Source organism: Rattus norvegicus, chromosome 16 (assembly GCF_021556685.1).
Source record: "Rattus norvegicus strain SHRSP/BbbUtx chromosome 16, alternate assembly SHRSP_T2T, whole genome shotgun sequence".
Classification (NCBI taxonomy): Eukaryota; Metazoa; Chordata; class Mammalia; order Rodentia; family Muridae; genus Rattus; species Rattus norvegicus.
The window spans coordinates 53,904,544-53,921,748 of record NC_141549.1 but is presented as its reverse complement, the minus strand read 5'-3'; the positions used below and the strand labels follow the sequence as shown (position 1 = coordinate 53,921,748).

At 45.0% G+C, this 17,205-nt stretch overlaps 2 protein-coding genes across 5 annotated transcripts in view; one reads left to right on the top strand and one right to left on the bottom strand.

Annotated features, from left to right (window-relative positions):
• Erich1 (glutamate-rich 1) overlaps positions 1–17,205 on the bottom strand; it is a gene marked incomplete at its 5' end in the record, with an annotated part of 52,793,804 nt that overhangs the window by 29,742,615 nt on the left and 23,033,984 nt on the right.
• Acsl1 (acyl-CoA synthetase long-chain family member 1) overlaps positions 1–17,205 on the top strand; it is a 66,080-nt gene that overhangs the window by 1,116 nt on the left and 47,759 nt on the right. Inside the window, exon 1 of one of the 5 annotated variants that reach the window (XM_087587481.1) lies at positions 5,843–6,060. The exons of 3 other annotated variants lie outside the window; for them this stretch is intronic. The gene's annotated coding sequence lies outside the window, so the exon portion shown is untranslated. Of the gene's footprint in view, positions 1–5,842; positions 6,061–15,968; positions 16,079–17,205 lie in introns of those variants that run through there. One more of the 5 variants, XM_087587484.1, reaches the window with a different exon arrangement.

Below are 17,205 nucleotides of genomic sequence, written 5' to 3'. Positions count from 1 at the left end.
GGACCAGATTCTGGGAGATGATATTTCTTGTAGTTCAGCTGAAGGAAATCCCTTTCTGGTGGTAGGCTGGTTCTTTGCAAAAGATCTGCATTGAGATCTTGAGCTAGAATGATATGACTAGGGAAGGGGGAAAAAAAAGCAACACACTTTATTTACTCACCTCTTCTAAATTTACAGTAAACAGACAAAGCTTAAAATGAAAACAAAAAACCCTTCCCCATCCGTGGTTCTAAACATTTTGACATATTTCCTTCCTGCCTCTGTTATTTATATTTTAGTCAGTGTTTTATTATTATTACAGTCTGGCTGAAATCAGTAGACCTTGGGAGTCTTGACATTTAACACGTGGCATCTGACAGATGCAGGTAGTGACAGGTTACCTATTTATACCATACAGGTACTTTTCAACTACTCAGTGTGGCGCCACCAAATGCAAGCCAACATGTCATGGTGTTGTGAATTGATGTTCTTAGAGCATCTTTAGTTTGTGACTATCTAGGGCTGTGGGATTCTGTGTTTGGAGTTAAGGGCCCCAGGAAAGATCAGGTGGTTTAGGTCATTTGCCAGTAGAGATTTTGTCTTTTCTCCCTGCGGCGTTGTTGTTGTTGTTGTTGTTGTTGTTGTTGCTGGAATGTGGGATAACTGCCATAACTTCTAGACCTTTATCTTCAATCGTTTTTTAACAGTCATTTAGCTTGTACGCTCAGTTTCATTTGATGCAAAAGCTTGCCACTCGTTGCTCTTTTGCATGCACTGTCTCTTAGGACTTAAGTTCAGTTTCATTTGATGCAAAAGCTTGCCACTCGTTGCTCTTTTGCATGCACTGTCTCTTAGGACTTAAGTTCGGTTTAAGTTCCACCGCGAGAAATGTCTCGTGCACAGGCCTGTTGACATGATGCGGTATGCACAGCTTTCGGGCTGCAAAGGGGGAAGAACTCGATTTACTTTAAGGCAGCTCTCAGCTGTGAGGTTCTTGAACCCTCCCACTTTAAGCCTGACTGTTCTGCCCAGGTAGCTTAAGGTGTCAGAGTCCTTAGTGAAGGTCTTCATTCCAAACCAGTGGTTAAACCAGCACTTGAGGGTCATGACATACCTTTGGCATTGTTGCCTGGAGGGTAGTTCTCAGGGTACAGAGGTGTCCTGAAGCTGCCGTGCTTGAATTTAGGTTTCAACATCCTGGTACCCTGAGGGGCACCCGAGAGCTTGAAAGAAATTCGAGGCCTAAAATTAGCTGAACAAGAAAGTAGAGGTTTTTTGATCAGTGTTTGTGATGGTACACTGAACTCCTCCTCTTCACAAAAGGCTCAATGTCAAGTCCTGAGGAATTTTAGTTTGTGTAATCCCAGGGTAGTCGATAATATGGCCAAGGGAAAGAAAATTACCACATGAATAAGTTAATTTCTCTACTTTGTCCATCCCGATGTTTACAATTTCTTAACCGTTGGAGGCAGTCATGTTTGTCAGATGTAGACTTTGAGGAGTCAAGGTGAGGAGCTAGAGATTACAAGAGAGCAGTCCTTTTCTTGTTTCTTGACTGGCTGGGAGGGCTGCCACTTTAACCTGGAGGTTTGTGAGGGCTGTACTTCCTTAGGATAATAGGAGCCTCCAGGGAACAGCATATGCCCTATATCTTAAGTCTGGGATTTCAAAACCAGTGTTTACGCACATAGGAGCCTGGGTTAGTTCTCTTTATGAAATTATTTGCTAGTCTTCAAGCTTTAAGTAAAATATATGAGAGCTGTCTAAATATCTAAATTAAACTACACTTTACTTTTTCATATTATAAGATATATATATATTATATATATCAGGATATATAAAAATGAAAGGTCTTCAAGAAACTACATTTGGGTTTATATTCTTCCAGTTGTATAAGCAAATTGAAAAATAATTTTAAGGCATATATTTGAAGTTGAACTTTTTGACAATTCTTTTTTTTTTTTTTTTTTGGTTCTTTTTTTCGGAGCTGGGGACCGAACCCAGGGCCTTGCGCTTCCTAGGTAAGCGCTCTACCACTGAGCTAAATCCCCAGCCCCGACAATTCATTTTTTAAATTAACCTTTTATTTTTATTTTATGTGTCTGGATACTCTGCCTCCACGTATGTCTGCATGCAGGCCTGCAGAGTCTAGAAGAGGGCTTTGGATCCTTTGGGACTGGAATTACTGATGGTTGAGGGCTGCCTTGTGGATGTTGGGAATTGAACTCAGGTCCTCTGGAAGAGCAACCGATGTTCTTACCTGCTGAGCCATCTCTCCAGACAGTTCATTTTTAATCACGTCAGTTATATAGTGATCTCAGATTTGTTAACATATTTTGAAGATTACTTTTAATTTATTCATTACTCTCTTTTTGTTGTTTATTTCAGAACAGTTTACCAAGCACTTTTCTCTAGTTAAAACATGTTTAAAGTTAAGCATGTTTTTTTTTAAAAAAAAAAAACAAAACAAAACTCATGATTTTGTCGAGTACTTGAAAATTCTTGAGTTGGTTTTAATGTTCGTGTACTTTAGTGAAAAGCTGTTGAAATAAGGATTTCATGGTTTAGAAAGATAAACGGAAAGAAGTTAGGGCATCAGAAAAGTGGTTTGCCTTTTAGAACATTTCCACATTTGGGGTGCAACTTGTGATAAATGTATTATCTACCCATTTGCAGGGTTTTGGCCACTGTAGAAATTGGCAGTCTCCACTCGGGTTTGTTGTAGGTGAGGTGTCTGTAGCAGGAGGTCAGAATACCACTGAATAAGCAGAATTAGGAGGAAAATGCCGCAGGTTTACATTGTTACAATGTCCCTCATCTGGCTGATGTGGTAGAGGCTTCTGGGTACTTCACATGGTCCCCCCAGGAGCCCTGTGAGGTCAGTGTGACAGTGGGACTCAACCTTCCTGATGCTGCGACCCTTTAATATAGTTCCTCATGTTGTGGGGACCCCCAACCATAGAGTATTTACATTGCTACTTCATAACTGTAGTTTTGCTACTATTACGAATCATAATGTAAACACCTGTGTTTTCTGTGGTCTTAGGTAACCCCTGTGAAAGGGTCCTTTGACCTTAAAGGGGGGTCCTGACCCACAGGTCGAGAAGCACTGCTCTGTGAGATTTGGAGATTAAGTTGCTCAAGGCAGGATTTGAGTCTAGGCTGCCTGGCTTTGGGGCCTGTGCTTTTTCAAGTGCTTCCTCTGATGTCCCTCTGGTGCGAGATGTCTCGGGCCTGGAAAGTTCCTTGACTTTTCTTTGTCTTGTTTATACTCATCCATGAATTTTCTCTTCATAACACCTGAGTTCTGAGTGACAAGAGCTTGATTCAGCATAGTTCAGTATGAGAATTAAAGAGTAAAAGGCCTCATCTGCCTTTGCAGTAGGTCTTGGAAGCCTGAAGCACAATTGGGGTAAACGATCAATACAGCAAGTGTCGAGGAGACCACGGGCCAGAATAGGGCCCTGCGTCAGTCTGGAGCCAAAGCGCAGCAGTAAGAGATTCACTTCACGGTGACACATGGATTTGTTCTCTGCTATGGATCTGGGAAACACTCTTACCTCCTTCCTGGCGTGGTCTAGCAATACTGTTGCGAACATTCAGGAGACCAGAGGATGGACTCCTCTGTCTTCAGAGTTTGCAGGCACTGTGGTCTTGCCCAGTGATTCTGAGTTGATTTCCCTGGTAAAAGTGAAGAACTAGAAGCCATGGGTGAAATGTAACAGGGCTGCAGTGGGTGAAGTCAGGTGGATCAAGTGTGGGTGGGATCCACACACAGTCACTTCTCTCTCTTGGCACCTCAGAGTCCCTTCAGACAAACCCCGACCTCTGAAAGAGCCTAGCTGTCTCATCTCACTGATGCAGTGACTGTGGTACAGGGAGAGAGTATAGCTAGTCAAGCTTACACAGCCTGCCTTCCCCTCACCGCCCCCTCCCCCCCCCCAAAGAGTTTGTTCCTGGGCCCTGGGCTTGTTCAAGGAATTGCTGGCCCCCAGTGTTGTCCTTGACTTAATGTCCTAAGACTCAAGTAGTCAGCAGGTTTCTGCTTACTGTAATCTGCTCTCTGTCCAACATTTCCCAGCATGCACCTGTTTCTTCCTTGCATTCTTAGTATTTAAGTTCACAGTCTTTTATCTCCAGTTTAGATAGCAGAAGCCCTTGTTAATGAAAACTGAAAACAAAAGAAACAAATCCAGGCATGGTAGCATCTGTAATCCCAGCACTTGGGAGGCTGAGGGAGAGAGTCACTTTGAGTTTGGGGTTAGGCTGGGCTACATACCATGTTTCAGGCTAGCATGTACTAGAGATGAGACTACACTCTCTCAAAAATGAAAAAAAATGCGGAGGAATGATGATGTTGCCTAAGAAAGAAGAGGATAACTTTTTTTCTGAAGCAGAACTTCAGGGCAGAAACCATCAGAGTCCCAAGACTTTCTTTAGTTAGCCTATCAAGGGCTTCTGTAGCTTGACTCCAGTTGCTCTTTTCCCTTCTCTTCTCAAAGGCTTGCAAATTGGAACATCAGGACATGTGGCCTTGGGACTAAAGGATCTATGCACCCTGAGACTCAGCTGTCCAGGGACCTGAGTTGCTGGTGTGGATCCTGGAAGTGGGCGCAGGCCTCAGTGACCTGTGTTGACATGGGTCTTGCTCTAATGCTGATCATTTTCTCAGCCTCTTTCCTCAGAGTTGCTGCTCAGAGGGACTTTTCCCGAGTGTGACTCTCTCCCTTTTCAGTGTCTCTCATACGCTGGAACCTTAGGTTCTCTGACACTCAGCTAGGGTTCACCAGCCACCAAGCTAGTGGCTAAAATTTCGAAGCACGCCTATACCAGATAAAAAATGGTTGTGGTCGCTAATGTCCTAGCTGCTAATTCTGATATTAGAATCTTTTTCACTGGTCACTGGATATTTCGATTAGCATCCCTGGCTCTGACTTGTTTGTGTGTTAATATGTGTGTATATATACATTTCTTCCTCATAGGGGCCTTTCAACCATACTGTAAGCTCCAGGTAATGACCTAGTCATTGTCATTTCTGCATTCCCAGAAATGCTCCTGGGCCCTGCACTGGCCCAAAGATGACTGACATTAGGTATTGTCCTTGACACGTGTCCCCAAGCCCATCAGTGGGGAATGTCTATTTATTCTCATGTTCTCACTGGACAATATCACCCGTGGGCACCAATCCCTTGCTTTGATTCTCAGTACCACTAACCAAGTCTAGAGTCTGCCACCTCCACAGAGACAGCGATGGCTCATAGTTAAGATGCAAAGGGTGTGGGTGCTGGGAGGAAGGGATAATGGCTTTTCTGGAAATGAAGCTCTGATCAGATCTTTCCTGAGCAGAAATGGTCAGGGATCTTCCACTGTTGGTCCCCAAGTTCAAGCTTGTTTGGTGGGGGCTTCCTTCCTTGTATAGCATGGCCTCAGCCCACTGACCCTGGCATTTCATACAGCACCTTACCCCTGGCTGGCCCTTCATGGTGTCTGGATAACCAGCTGAAGCTGGGAGACATTAAGGTAATGTCCCCTGACAATACGCAGTGTCTACTCTGCTAGGCTAGATCTTAGCAGTTAGGATCAAGGGGTTGAAAATCTTCAGACCAAAGCGTGTGCCTCCTGGAGGTAAACGTTGGGCCTAAGAGTATAGTTCAGGTTTGTTTTCCCCCTGTAGCTGAGTGTGGATGAGACACAGCTGGCTCTGGGTTTCTCAGGGTGTGGGAGGGAGATTAGTGTCGAATTCTAGCTAATCTTATATAACTGTACTGGAGCCGACTTACCTGGTACTCCTTCTTTAAAGGTGTGCCTTGATCCTGTGCCAGGAGTACAGCGGTCAAATAGGTCTCTGTTCCTTCCGTAACACAGTCACCCACATTGTACCTCAGACAAGCCGTGAGGCATCCTAGCATGTAGAACTGACAGGAGCCTTACGTGTCACCAATCCAACCAGGCACCCCATAGAGGACAGATCCAAACTCCAGAGCCCTCCAGAGCCCTGGCTTAGCCTCTGGGGATAGTGAAAGTCTTATGGTTTCCTAACAAGACTTGGACATGAATGTGGGGTTGCAGAGTGTAAGTAAGGTAAGAATGCTTGCCCATTGGGGGTAGGGGCTAAAGCTATAGTATTCCTGGCCCAGGACAGATTTCCCCGTCCGTGGCCAGCCTCTGAGGCAACTCTGGCAGAAGCAGATGAGCCTCACCAGGCAGGTGCCAAAGAGGCAGATAAAGACTGAGTGTGGTTTCTGATAGTGGTTACACTGACCCTTGGTTGGCTGGTGTGTGTGTGTGTGTTGGGGGGTGGGAGGAGAGTGCAGCTAGACCACAAATTAGGATTGACAATGTAAATATTAGAACGATTAGAGATATCGTCTTGTCTGTCTTTAAATCTGTATTTGCTTCATGGCCATAAAACATTCTAGAGAATGTTGGTATTGTTTATGAATGAAAGCACGTTCATGCTACAGGTGCGGTTTTTTTTTTATCACCAGTTGGGATGTGTTAGAAGTATAGAGAACCAGAATGTCGTCCCCTTCTCTCCTGTCAGCATGGCAGTAGATCTCAGGGCTACTTTTTAAAAAGGCGACCCAGTGTGTCAGCGGGAGATATAAAATAAACTTCTCTGAAAATAGGTTCTGATCCACATCAGATAATGTGTCTGACTTCAGGCAAGTCAGTAAAAGCCAGAGTGTGTTTTGGTTTTGTTCTACAGAGTTTTCAATCCGGAAACCTTAATTAGACAGGTCCTTTATTTTCTCTCTGGTTCACAGCCATGTCTCTGGAAGCGTGGGCTGGCTTGGGACTCAGTGTAGTGGGAAATCAATGAATATTTGCCAAGCGAGTATACATGGACTTGTATCTTGCGTGGAAATTCAGTGTTGTGCTGGACTGGCTGCTCCGAGTCAACATTTGACTTGGCTCCCTGGGTTTAGTCTTTGGGCCGTTGGCAGGATGCACTACGTGCGCCAGTCGGGCTCACTGCCGCCCCACAAATAGTTCCCTAATGTATGGAGTCAGAGCACTGTTGGCACCTCAGAGTGTCTCCTGAATGACAGGATGTGTGGGATTTGCTTTAAAATCCACGAGAGAGAGAGAGAGAGAGAGAGAGAGAGAGAGGGAGAGGGAGAGGGAGAGGGAGAGAGAGAGAGAGAGAGAGAGAGAGAGAGAGAACAATATTAGCTAAGTTGCAGTTGAAGCCAACAGAAGGGTCAAGGGTACATGGTAATTTTATTGTACTATGTGGACTATTGAATAGATCTGGGGACCTTTGTGGCAAGAATTTAAATTAAATATAATGGGAATGTAAAGATCCCCAAAGTAATGTAACTTGGTTATTTCAAGAGATAACAACCAAACTTGGCATTTACTTCTGTTGTTGTTTTTCCTGCCCTTTATAAGGTAGGTCATTGTTCTGTCACTAAGATTTGTTTTTTTTTTTAGCTTCCCTAAGCGAGTTGCCTCTCCTTATGGTTACCTGAACTCGGGGTAATTTTACCTAGTGTCCCGTGGTGTCACGGATACCTCCTGGCCTCCTCAGACAATGAGCAAAATCTCGATTAACCTGCCCTCCATTTCACCTGTTGATTTCTCTAACTTCACTACCTCCCACAAAGGTACAAGGGCCCATGTTCTTTAAAGGTTTCTTTGCGTTCTGAAGAGCCCTACAACTTAAAAATAGTTTTAAAGAGTCCATTTGTTTCTGCTTTTTAAGTTACCTGTCGAGGTCTGGCAAAACTGAAGGGTGACTTCTCTAACCTTGTGTGTGTATCTGTGTGTGTTTTGTATTCGGTCTGAGGCTCACGCTTTGTGGGGCTAAGCCATTTTTCTAGTTGACAGTTACTCTGAAGCCTTGTTCTATTTTAAGAGGTGTAAGTAACCCTACCCAACCTGTGCCCTCTTGAGCCTTCTTATCCAGGTCACTGCTATTTGATCACTGCCACCTCTGAGTCACTGGGCCCTGTGGGCTCCTTGAGGACAAGGCCAGAGTCTGTTCTCTCTTCCTACTGACCTAGACCCCCTGCAAGGACATGGCTAATTCTTTAAGTATTCTGGAGGGAAGATGAGCCTTCAGCAGCTCTTCCATAACCTGCTGACAGGAATATGTCCTAGGAGAGAGACCCTGCTCCTGTCCACTTCCCCTGATCCCCATATGATCTGGTTTTCATGGGTGGTCATATGCACACCCCCCCCCCCCCCATCTTTGACTGTTTAGATTTGGTCTCTACACAGCCCTCTGGTGGCCTCCAGCTCATACACAGAATGTTCTCCCCCGCTTCTTCCCCCCAGGTGCTTGCAGCAACATGGCCCTACCACTTTCCTGCTAGAGGCCATCCTGAGGTGTCTTGAGATGTTGGGTTAGCTCCTACAGGCCTGTTTACCTTCATTGTTCTCCTGAACTAGGAGAAGGTGGGAGAGCATTGTTAGGGCTTCATCCTCCTGGCAATGACCTTCTATTTGAAAAGGATCAATGAAAAGTTTTATTTCCCTACAGTGTGCAGAGAGAGTACTGTTCGGTTTGCTGCGAGGTCCTCGCTGAAAACATACATATGTGGAAGTTGCTCCCAGGGCTGCTGAGGCCTGCACCAGGGCCCAGCTCAGCACAGGCAATGACGGCTTAACTGTGTTTTCTGAGAGAGGTTTATAGCCCATCTGTCATTCCTTAATAAGGGCAGGTTACCACCCTAAATCCTCTGGGTAACAGGTGGAAAATACATAAATACAAAAGAACATTAACAAACCTGAATTCGGTTATATCTTGTTTATTGAAAATATAGTTAGTGGTTGATGTGGCAGATTTTGTTCTGCATTTACCACAATTAAAAAGCTGGGGAGGAGAGCTCAATATAAAGCATAATAAAATAAAAAACAAACACAGGCTACAACCATAGAACTGATGGGCTTTACAATTCATTTTTATTCTTAAGTTGCATGGTATGTATGTGTCTGTGTGTATGTATAGATGAATGTCTGTCTATCTGTCTGTCTGTATCTCTGTGTATGTGCAGGTGACTGCCAATGCCCACAGAGGGCAGAGAGGTTGTGTGTGTGTGTGTGTGTGTGTGAATATGTGTGTATGTGTGTGTGTGTCTGTCTATCTGTCTGTCTGTCTGTCTGTCTCTGTGTGTCTGTGTGAGTATGTGTAGGTGACTGTTGAGGCCAGAAGCCCTGGCTCCTCCTGGTGCTGGAGTTAAAGGCAGTCGTAGCTGCCGGACGTAGGTGCTGTGAACAGAACAGGTTTTCTGTAGGAAAAGTATACGTTCTTAGCCGCAGAGCCATTTCTCCAGCTCAGAATTGGCATTTTCAATGGTTTCCTCCTGTGCCTTTCCCTGGGGTTTTGAGGTGTGGGTGGAATCCTGTTGATTTGGTTTGATGACTGGCTGACCCCATCATCATCTTGTCTTGGAGGGGCCAGCATGGCTTTCTTGACACAAAGGGAAGTGGTTTTCTACTGGTCTCACTGCCTTTGTACCTCTGAGGTCCACATAGGCAGAAGCCTGGTTCATGACTGTGTGGCTCATCTGGACACAGCCAGTACCTGGAGTGGAACCTTTTGTGTTTGAGTCCAGGATTCTTTCCACATTTCTGTTCTGTGCAATTTCCATAGCCATTTCTCTAAGAGAGAGGCTTTGGACAAAATACCTGAGGTGATCTCGAGGACTGGACTCCTTCTCAAACACAAAAACCCTGCTTCCTCCTGCCTGTAGCCCCTTAGGAAAGGCCTTCCTGCCTAGCTGGGTTCTAGCCCTAGCTGCGGTAACTAGACATGGGTCCCTTTACTTATTAAGTGGCTCTTCCTTCTCGTGGTGGGGTGTCTCACCTCTGGCTTCCTTTGTAAAGCAGAGGGTCTATTCTTGTGGGTTATTTTAGTGGCAAGGGGAATTTATTTCCTTCTTACCTGCTACAGTAACAGACTCTACTTGTGTTGTCCAACACTCTGAGACCACGGTGTCACCCTCTAGTCTTGGGTCAGGTATCATCTGATGTAACCTGCCCTGTCAGGTGCTTCCTTAGGAAGAGTTGGGTCAGTCTACTGAAACTGAATGACTGAAGCAGCCCCTTCATCCAAGTCCACTTCCTTCTGTAGCCTTTCTCAGTAAGCGCCCCTGCTTTGTTATGAAATGTATACAGAAATGGAACAGTGTTAAATCAGCTAATAGTTTAATATCTTATTAGCCGGTGTTAGTTATATATAAGGGTTTTATTCGAAATGGAAATGTCAGTTCAGTATTTTAATATCTTATTAGCCTGTGTATATAATTATATATAATGGATTTCATTATGATACATGTATGTACTTGTATGTAATACGTGTATGTAATATGTTGCAGCCATAGTCACCCCTCTTACCCTCTTTCATCTCATCACTCCTGTTAATCCCCTTCCTCTTCCCACCTAGCCCCTCCTTCTTTAGTATCATTTGCACTAGTGTGTGTGTGTGTGTGTGTGTGTGTGTGTGTGTGTGTGTGTTTACAGGCGTCTGAGCACCTTATCAGTAGTCACGTCACTGAAGAAAAGTCTCTCCCCTCCATGTCAAGCATCAGTCATCTACACAGTAAATACATATTGGAGGACGAATGGAGTAATCTTGCTTACCTCTGGCTATTCTCCAAATAGGAAGTTTCTTAAATACATCTGACTCAAGTTTAACCTTGGTGTCCTACATAAAGGCCTTCATGTGACCTTAGGAATCCAAACACACAGATCCTCTTTGTGGCTGGGTGAAAAGGGAGGGGGTGGAGAGTTTCATACAGTGTTGACTTTTCGACTATATCACATGTTCTGGGGAATGTTGAGCAGGTCCTATAGTAAGCTTCCTTTACATCTCAGAGGGGCCACCCACCCAGCTCTCAGAGTCTGGGGAATGCTGTCCTCACCAGAGACCTCCACTGCTCCAGCTCCAGGCCTAGGAGCCCAATGTGTGGTTTGCAGGATTCCATTTTGAAATAGAAAACTAACCTAGAGTGTCACAGTGGAGCTCTCTCTCCTTCTGTCATTTGCTCATGGAACCTGGGCCCCTGCGTGCAGCCTCAAACTGATGAGGTATGGTCATATCCCTAAATACCCAAGAACTGTTTCCTTTAGTGTTGACAAACTCCTCAGGAAGTGAAATCCTTAGAGACATACAAGGCATCATGGGGACTGGACAAGAGGATACCTTTATATACAGACTAAGTCAGCCTCCTTTAGCTTCTCCAGCCAGTCCAAATCACCCAACCATGGAGTTTACCTCTGCTCCAGGATGTGGGACTGTAGGTGGGAGCCAGGATGAAGAGTAGTGCTGAAATGTGAGAACACCCTGGATATCTCTTTCCTCTGTGGAGTCACCCTTGTGTAAATGTCTCTTCCAGTGGATTGCAGTAAAACAATAGTGTAAGTCTCAGAGGGCTCCTCCCTCCTTAGTAAACACTGAGAACCTGTTTTGGTCTAGTCACTACATTAAACACCAGAGTAGGAGGAGTCAGAAGGAGCTATATAGGTACCATACTTCCAGAGTGCCACAGACCTCCTGCTTGTGTTTACCAGGAGGCACGAGGTACCTCACAAAGGCCACAAAATAAGTATCCTAGGAGATCAGTTGGAGTGTGAGCTGCTCCAGTGAGGAGTTCCTGTAAGGATTTGTTAGAGAGTGGCCACTGGCCTGTTTGGTGGGATTTGCACACCATAAAATAGGTCTCAAAAGATCCAGTGGGAGAGAGAGATCAGAGCCACAGACTAGAGGGGAAGATTTTCTTTGGGAAAGGCTGGGAGGGAGGGACTGTAAAGGCCAGGCACATAGGTGGGGAACGAAGGCAGCATTATACTGTGAAACCTGTGACTGTGGCTGTTCTAGGCCAGAGATGCAACAAGGGACCCTTTCCAGGGAAGTGTGGCTACCTCAAAACCTTTGATCTTGCCCATGGAGGAAGGCTTTAGGGACCTGGAAAGTTGGGGTGGTAGCTCTGTCACAGACTACCTTCCTGTTCAAACTCCACATTTACTATTGCTGTTCCTGACATTCATTCTCCCAGGCCCCAAACTCAGCTCTCCAAGGCCTTGTCTGTTATTGCCAGGTATTTTCCAGAGCTCTGCCTCTGATAGATTGTATGGATTTTTCTTTTGGTGGAAAAAGCTCATCTACATGTGAAAGTTGCCATTTGAACTGTTTTGAAGCATACAGTTGCCCAATGGCTCTGGGTGTGTTGTGTAAGCATCGCCACTGTCCAGCTTCACAGTTTTCATCACTCTAAACAAAACCTTTGCAACTGTTGGGCAATGTCTCCCATGTCCCCTCCCCTGCCCCCAGCCCCTAGTAACCTCTGCTCTGCTTTCTCTCCGTGAATTTGCTGATTCCACAAACCTCAGGTAGAAGCTCATATCCTTCCCTTTGGCTTATTTCACCTAGCTTGGTGCTTCCTCTGTTCATTCATATTACCTACACGTTGGGGTATTTTCCTGCTTTTCTTTGAAAGGCTGAATATTGATCTGGTGTGTGTGTGTGTGTGTGTGTGTGTGTGTGTGTGTGTGTGTGTGTATGTGTGTGTGTGTGTGTGTGTGTGTGATATATCACACACACATACATACCATAACCTGCTTATTCATTCATCTGGTGATGGGAGTTTGGGCTTTTAAAGCATGGTGCATTGAGGCATTTGTCATCAGCAACATGGCCTCCCACCCCTACCTGGACTCAAGTCCTCTTTCCTGGGTGGCAGCACTGACCGCTCAGGGTCCATAAGCTTTGCCTTCAGACTGTGTTTTTATTTACTACATGTCCTTCCTTGAGTGGAACAGGAACAGAATATCTCCTGTCCTTTGGATTGATGGCAATAACCACCTCGTGCAATGTAGAAAGGCCATGATAATGGTCACACTTAGCCCCGTGTGTAACTGTGTCCTGTAAGCACTCACCTGACCCCCACTCTTAAGAACATTGGAACTAAGGCATGGAGAGATAGCTCAGTGCTGAAGAGCACTGGCTGCTCTTCCAAAGGACCCAGGCTTGGTTGCCAGCCCCTACACGATGGTTCCCAACTGTCTGTAACTCTAGTTCTAGGGGATCAAACACCCTTTTATGGCCTCCAAGGGCTCCAGGCATGCACATGACATACACACACACACACATATATATATATGCAGGCAAAACGCTCATAAATGTAAAATAAAAATAAGCAAATTTTTTTTTAAAAAATCATGTCTCGGCAGGTGGTAGTGGTGCATCCCTTTATCCCAGCCCTGAGGAGGCAAAGGCAGGCAGAGTTCAAGGGCAACTTGGTCTACAGGACTAGTTCCAGGAGAGCCAGAGCTATATAGAGAAACCCTATCTTGAAAAACAAAAATAGGGCTGGAAAGATGGCTCAGAGGTTAAGAGCATTGACTATTCTTCCAGAGGCCCTGAGTTCAATTCCCTGCAACCATCTGTAATAGGATTCAATGCCCTTTTCTGGTGTGTCTGAAGACAGCTACAGTGTACCCATGTAAATAAATTAAGTCTTTTTTTAAAAAGGAAAAACAAAAACAAAAATTCATGACTTGGAGCTGGAGAGATGACTCAACAGTTAAGAGCACTGACTGCTCTTCCAGAGGTCCTGAGTTCAATTCCTAGCAACCACATAATGGCTCACAACCATCTGTAATAGGATCTGATGCCCTCTTCTGGTGTATCTGAAGACAAGCTACAGTGTACTCACATATATAAAAATAAATAAATAAATCTTTAAAAAATTTATAACTCAACTGATTGCTGAATATCATCCCTTTTCCTTCTATCCTCTTTAACTTGGTTAGTTTGTTCCTGGTTTATTTATTGATAGTGTTAGACATAAGTAGGGAGTTGCTTTTTTTCTTGTCTCTGTCTCTACCTTTTGAGGGCCAGCTTAGACTTTTACCATGTAGCTCCCCTTAACGTCCTTGTCACCATCTATTGTACTGCTCCCTTGCTATGCCCTCTTTCTTGTGTTCATGTTTCAAGTCTCAAGACCAGGTCTAAGTTTTTCTTAGTTGTTGTTCTTCCTCTAAGTAGGAAATAATTCTTGTACTTTACTACAAGGACAGTCCTTTTCTCTGGTCCCTTACTCAGTCTTCTTATTACAAGTCTCACCAATGTTCTATTGTGTACTGTCAGTCACTTTGAGCCTCATCAGGTAGGGCAAGCACCTGATCCTGGAGCATCTCTCCTGCATCCACTCTTAGGTCTCTGTAAAAGAACTGGTGGACTTTAATAACACAAAGAGAAATAGGTAGTAGGGAATTACTTCTTGGTGTTGGACCTTCCAAAGGCAAATGTTGAAAATCACTTTAAAAATCAATCAAGGATATATTGATCCATAATTAAATGTGTTCCTGTAATGGAGGGAATGTTGCTTTTAGTGATAGATGCATATATGTTTTCAAAAATTATCCAAATTAAATAAGTGAAAGGGAAAAATATCGAGATATTTCACAGAAAATGGTAGAGCCTGAAAAAGTGGTCTGGAAAATGATGCCTCTGAACTCTACTAGGAAGACTAGGCAGGAGGATTGAGGCCAGCCTGGGCTATGTAGCAAGGCCAGCCTGGGCTATGTAGCAAGATCCTCTTTGATAGATCGGTAGGTAGGTGGGTGGATAGATAGGCAAGCCTAAGCAATATTCCTTAAGTAATTTAGTTTGTCATTTGGCTTATCTATATATGATTCTAATGAATATGGAGATTATTATGAACAGATATTTGAACCAATCCCATGTGTGTCCATAGAAATTCATCTTTTTCAAGTTGATATACTATGTTTGGGATATACTGGGGGTGTTGCATGTATGACCTATAACCACTGTTATAGCCTTACTCTTACTGGATAAAAATAGTAGCGCATTATATTTGATTCTAAATGTGTTGTGTATTCAGTTCTTTCTCTGAGAACTGTAGGAGAGATTGGCAGAAAGCCTGAGTACAGGAGTACTCAACCTGACTCCATTATTTCACAAAATTAGTAAAGTTTTTAAAAAGATATCTCCACTTCAGGTTGTAGTTACACCCTGGTTCTTTCTTCCAGCTCCATGTTCCCAGAAATAAGATTCAGACTCAAAATATGTTTATAAATACCATAGCCATATAGCTCTGCCCTGACTAGATCCTAACTAAAATAACCCAATTATTTTATCCTACATTTTGCCCTGTGACTGGTTGCTTACCTCTTCTCAGGTACCATGCATCCAGCTCCTCACTTCTTTCTGGGAGGCACTCCTACCTCGGGCTCCGTCCCCAAATATTTTCTCCTCCCAAATGCCCCACCTATATTTCTTGCCTAAGCCATAGGCCATAGGCTTTTTAATGGATGGCTGATGCACCCATACAGTGCACAGGATACTTGTGGAAATTAACTTGGTAATCAAAGGTCAGTCACTTTAATAAAAATGAAAATCCCATTCATTGGTCTAAGGTATTTTTATAGTTGATTGACCGGAAAAGCCCCAAAGTGGCGGGAGAGAGTAATGGGTTCTCTGTGGAGACACATGTATACTTGTGCAGAGGGTCCGAGAATCACCTAAGTAGTCCCCTGGGTTAATAAGATGGGACACAGGTGTGGGAGAGTCCCATGGCATGGGGTTTGGTCAGCAGCCCCTGCCTCCCCTCAACCTGGCAACTCCCATCTGTTTAATAGTCAGTGCTCCCTTCTCTCCAGGGGACAGTTCTTTGGTTCCTAGGCTATGGCTTAAACAAATCTAGCTTTAGGTAGCTTGCCAGCCCGGGTTAGGGAGCACGGCTCCAGTGACTCTGGAGTGGCAGACTGAAAGAGCAGCAAATGGCCTCGCTGCCCCTCTCTTGTTCCTCCTGGGGCCTGAGCTCTGCCCAGCTCGTACAGGACAAAGGGGGCACTTTCAGCCTTGTAAATAGCTTCTTGTGTCAGGGGAGGAGGTGGGGCAGGGAATGGCAGCACTGTGCCAGCTTGGCTTGCTGCATTAAGGAAAGATGTCAGGACTTCTCAATTTGCTGCAGTCGGGCAAACGTGCAATTTGTGTGGGTTTGTTTGAGGTCTGCATTCCTAGTGGGACCTTCCATCAAACTGCTGTTACTCAGCTTAATGGAAGCTCGAGGACCGTCCGCAGGAGAGAAACATCTAGATCACAAGCAGAGAATAAAATGCTACTGTAAGTAGAAGAGTATTACTCTGCAGGACTTGAGCGTCACGTGTGCGTGCGTGCGTGCGTGCGTGTGTGTGTGTGTGTGTGTGTGTGTGTGTGTGTGTATGTGTGTGTGTGTGGGCGTGTGAGTGTGCACACGCCCGTCTCCCCGTGTCCTTAGGGAGAACAGTGCCCCTGTGGATCACCTCTGGCTCTGAGCTACATTTTGTTCTGTAATGCAAACATAGTGGTAAGGGGTGAACCTTTGTGTACAGTAGGCACTGAACCCATATGTGCAGAGGCCAGGGAGACGGGATCCGAGGTAGCATTTCTGTAAGCCGTCGAGAATGCAAGCGGATTTCAGATTTGGGTCTTCTAACACATAGCAGTATTGCTGGTGGAAGGCAGGGTATTTGCCGTCCTTGTGTAGCTGTCCGTTTATATGTTCTCAGTGAGCGGGTCGGGATAGCCAAGAGGAAGAGTGTTTCATGTAAATTGGGTTTAGGGTCGGGTTAGTGTCTTGCTCCGACAGACATCTCTGAGAAGCCTTTTCTGTTTCTGGCTCTGGTTTTCCTCATGGTCATTTTATATGACGATGTTCCAGAGAGATGCAGGATGTGAAAACTCCTTGAAGCACTAAGTAAATCTAGTTAAATGGTGATTCCATTCAAGCTTTGGCAGAGGGTTCCAGCGTGGCTGGGTTTTGACAGCCACCCCATCGAGTTTGCATCATTCTCCCCTGTTCCCTGTCTCTGCACACACACACACCCAGAGGCACCCTCTCTTCCTGTTCTTTGCTGAGCTTGGGGCACTCTCTTTCATTGTTGTTACTTTCCCATCATCCTGTGGTTTCTGACTCTAGTGTTAGAGGATTTCAGGCAGGCCAGCTGAGAAATGCTTTTTTAAAATGTCCGTTTTTGTCTGTATTGTATGCTGCATGTATGTGGGTGCCAACAGGCCAGGGAAAGGTGAAATTCTGTAGAGCTGGAGAAACAGGTCATGAGCTGCCCAGTGTGGGTGCCGGGGCTAAGCTTCAGTCCTCTAGAAGAGCAGCAAGTGCTGAGCCATCTCTCCAGCCCCTAGGCACATTCTGTAAGCAGGGGAGGAGGGGTGCCAGGAGTGGCTGTAGCAGGAGGAGCAGCTGCTTGTCTGCA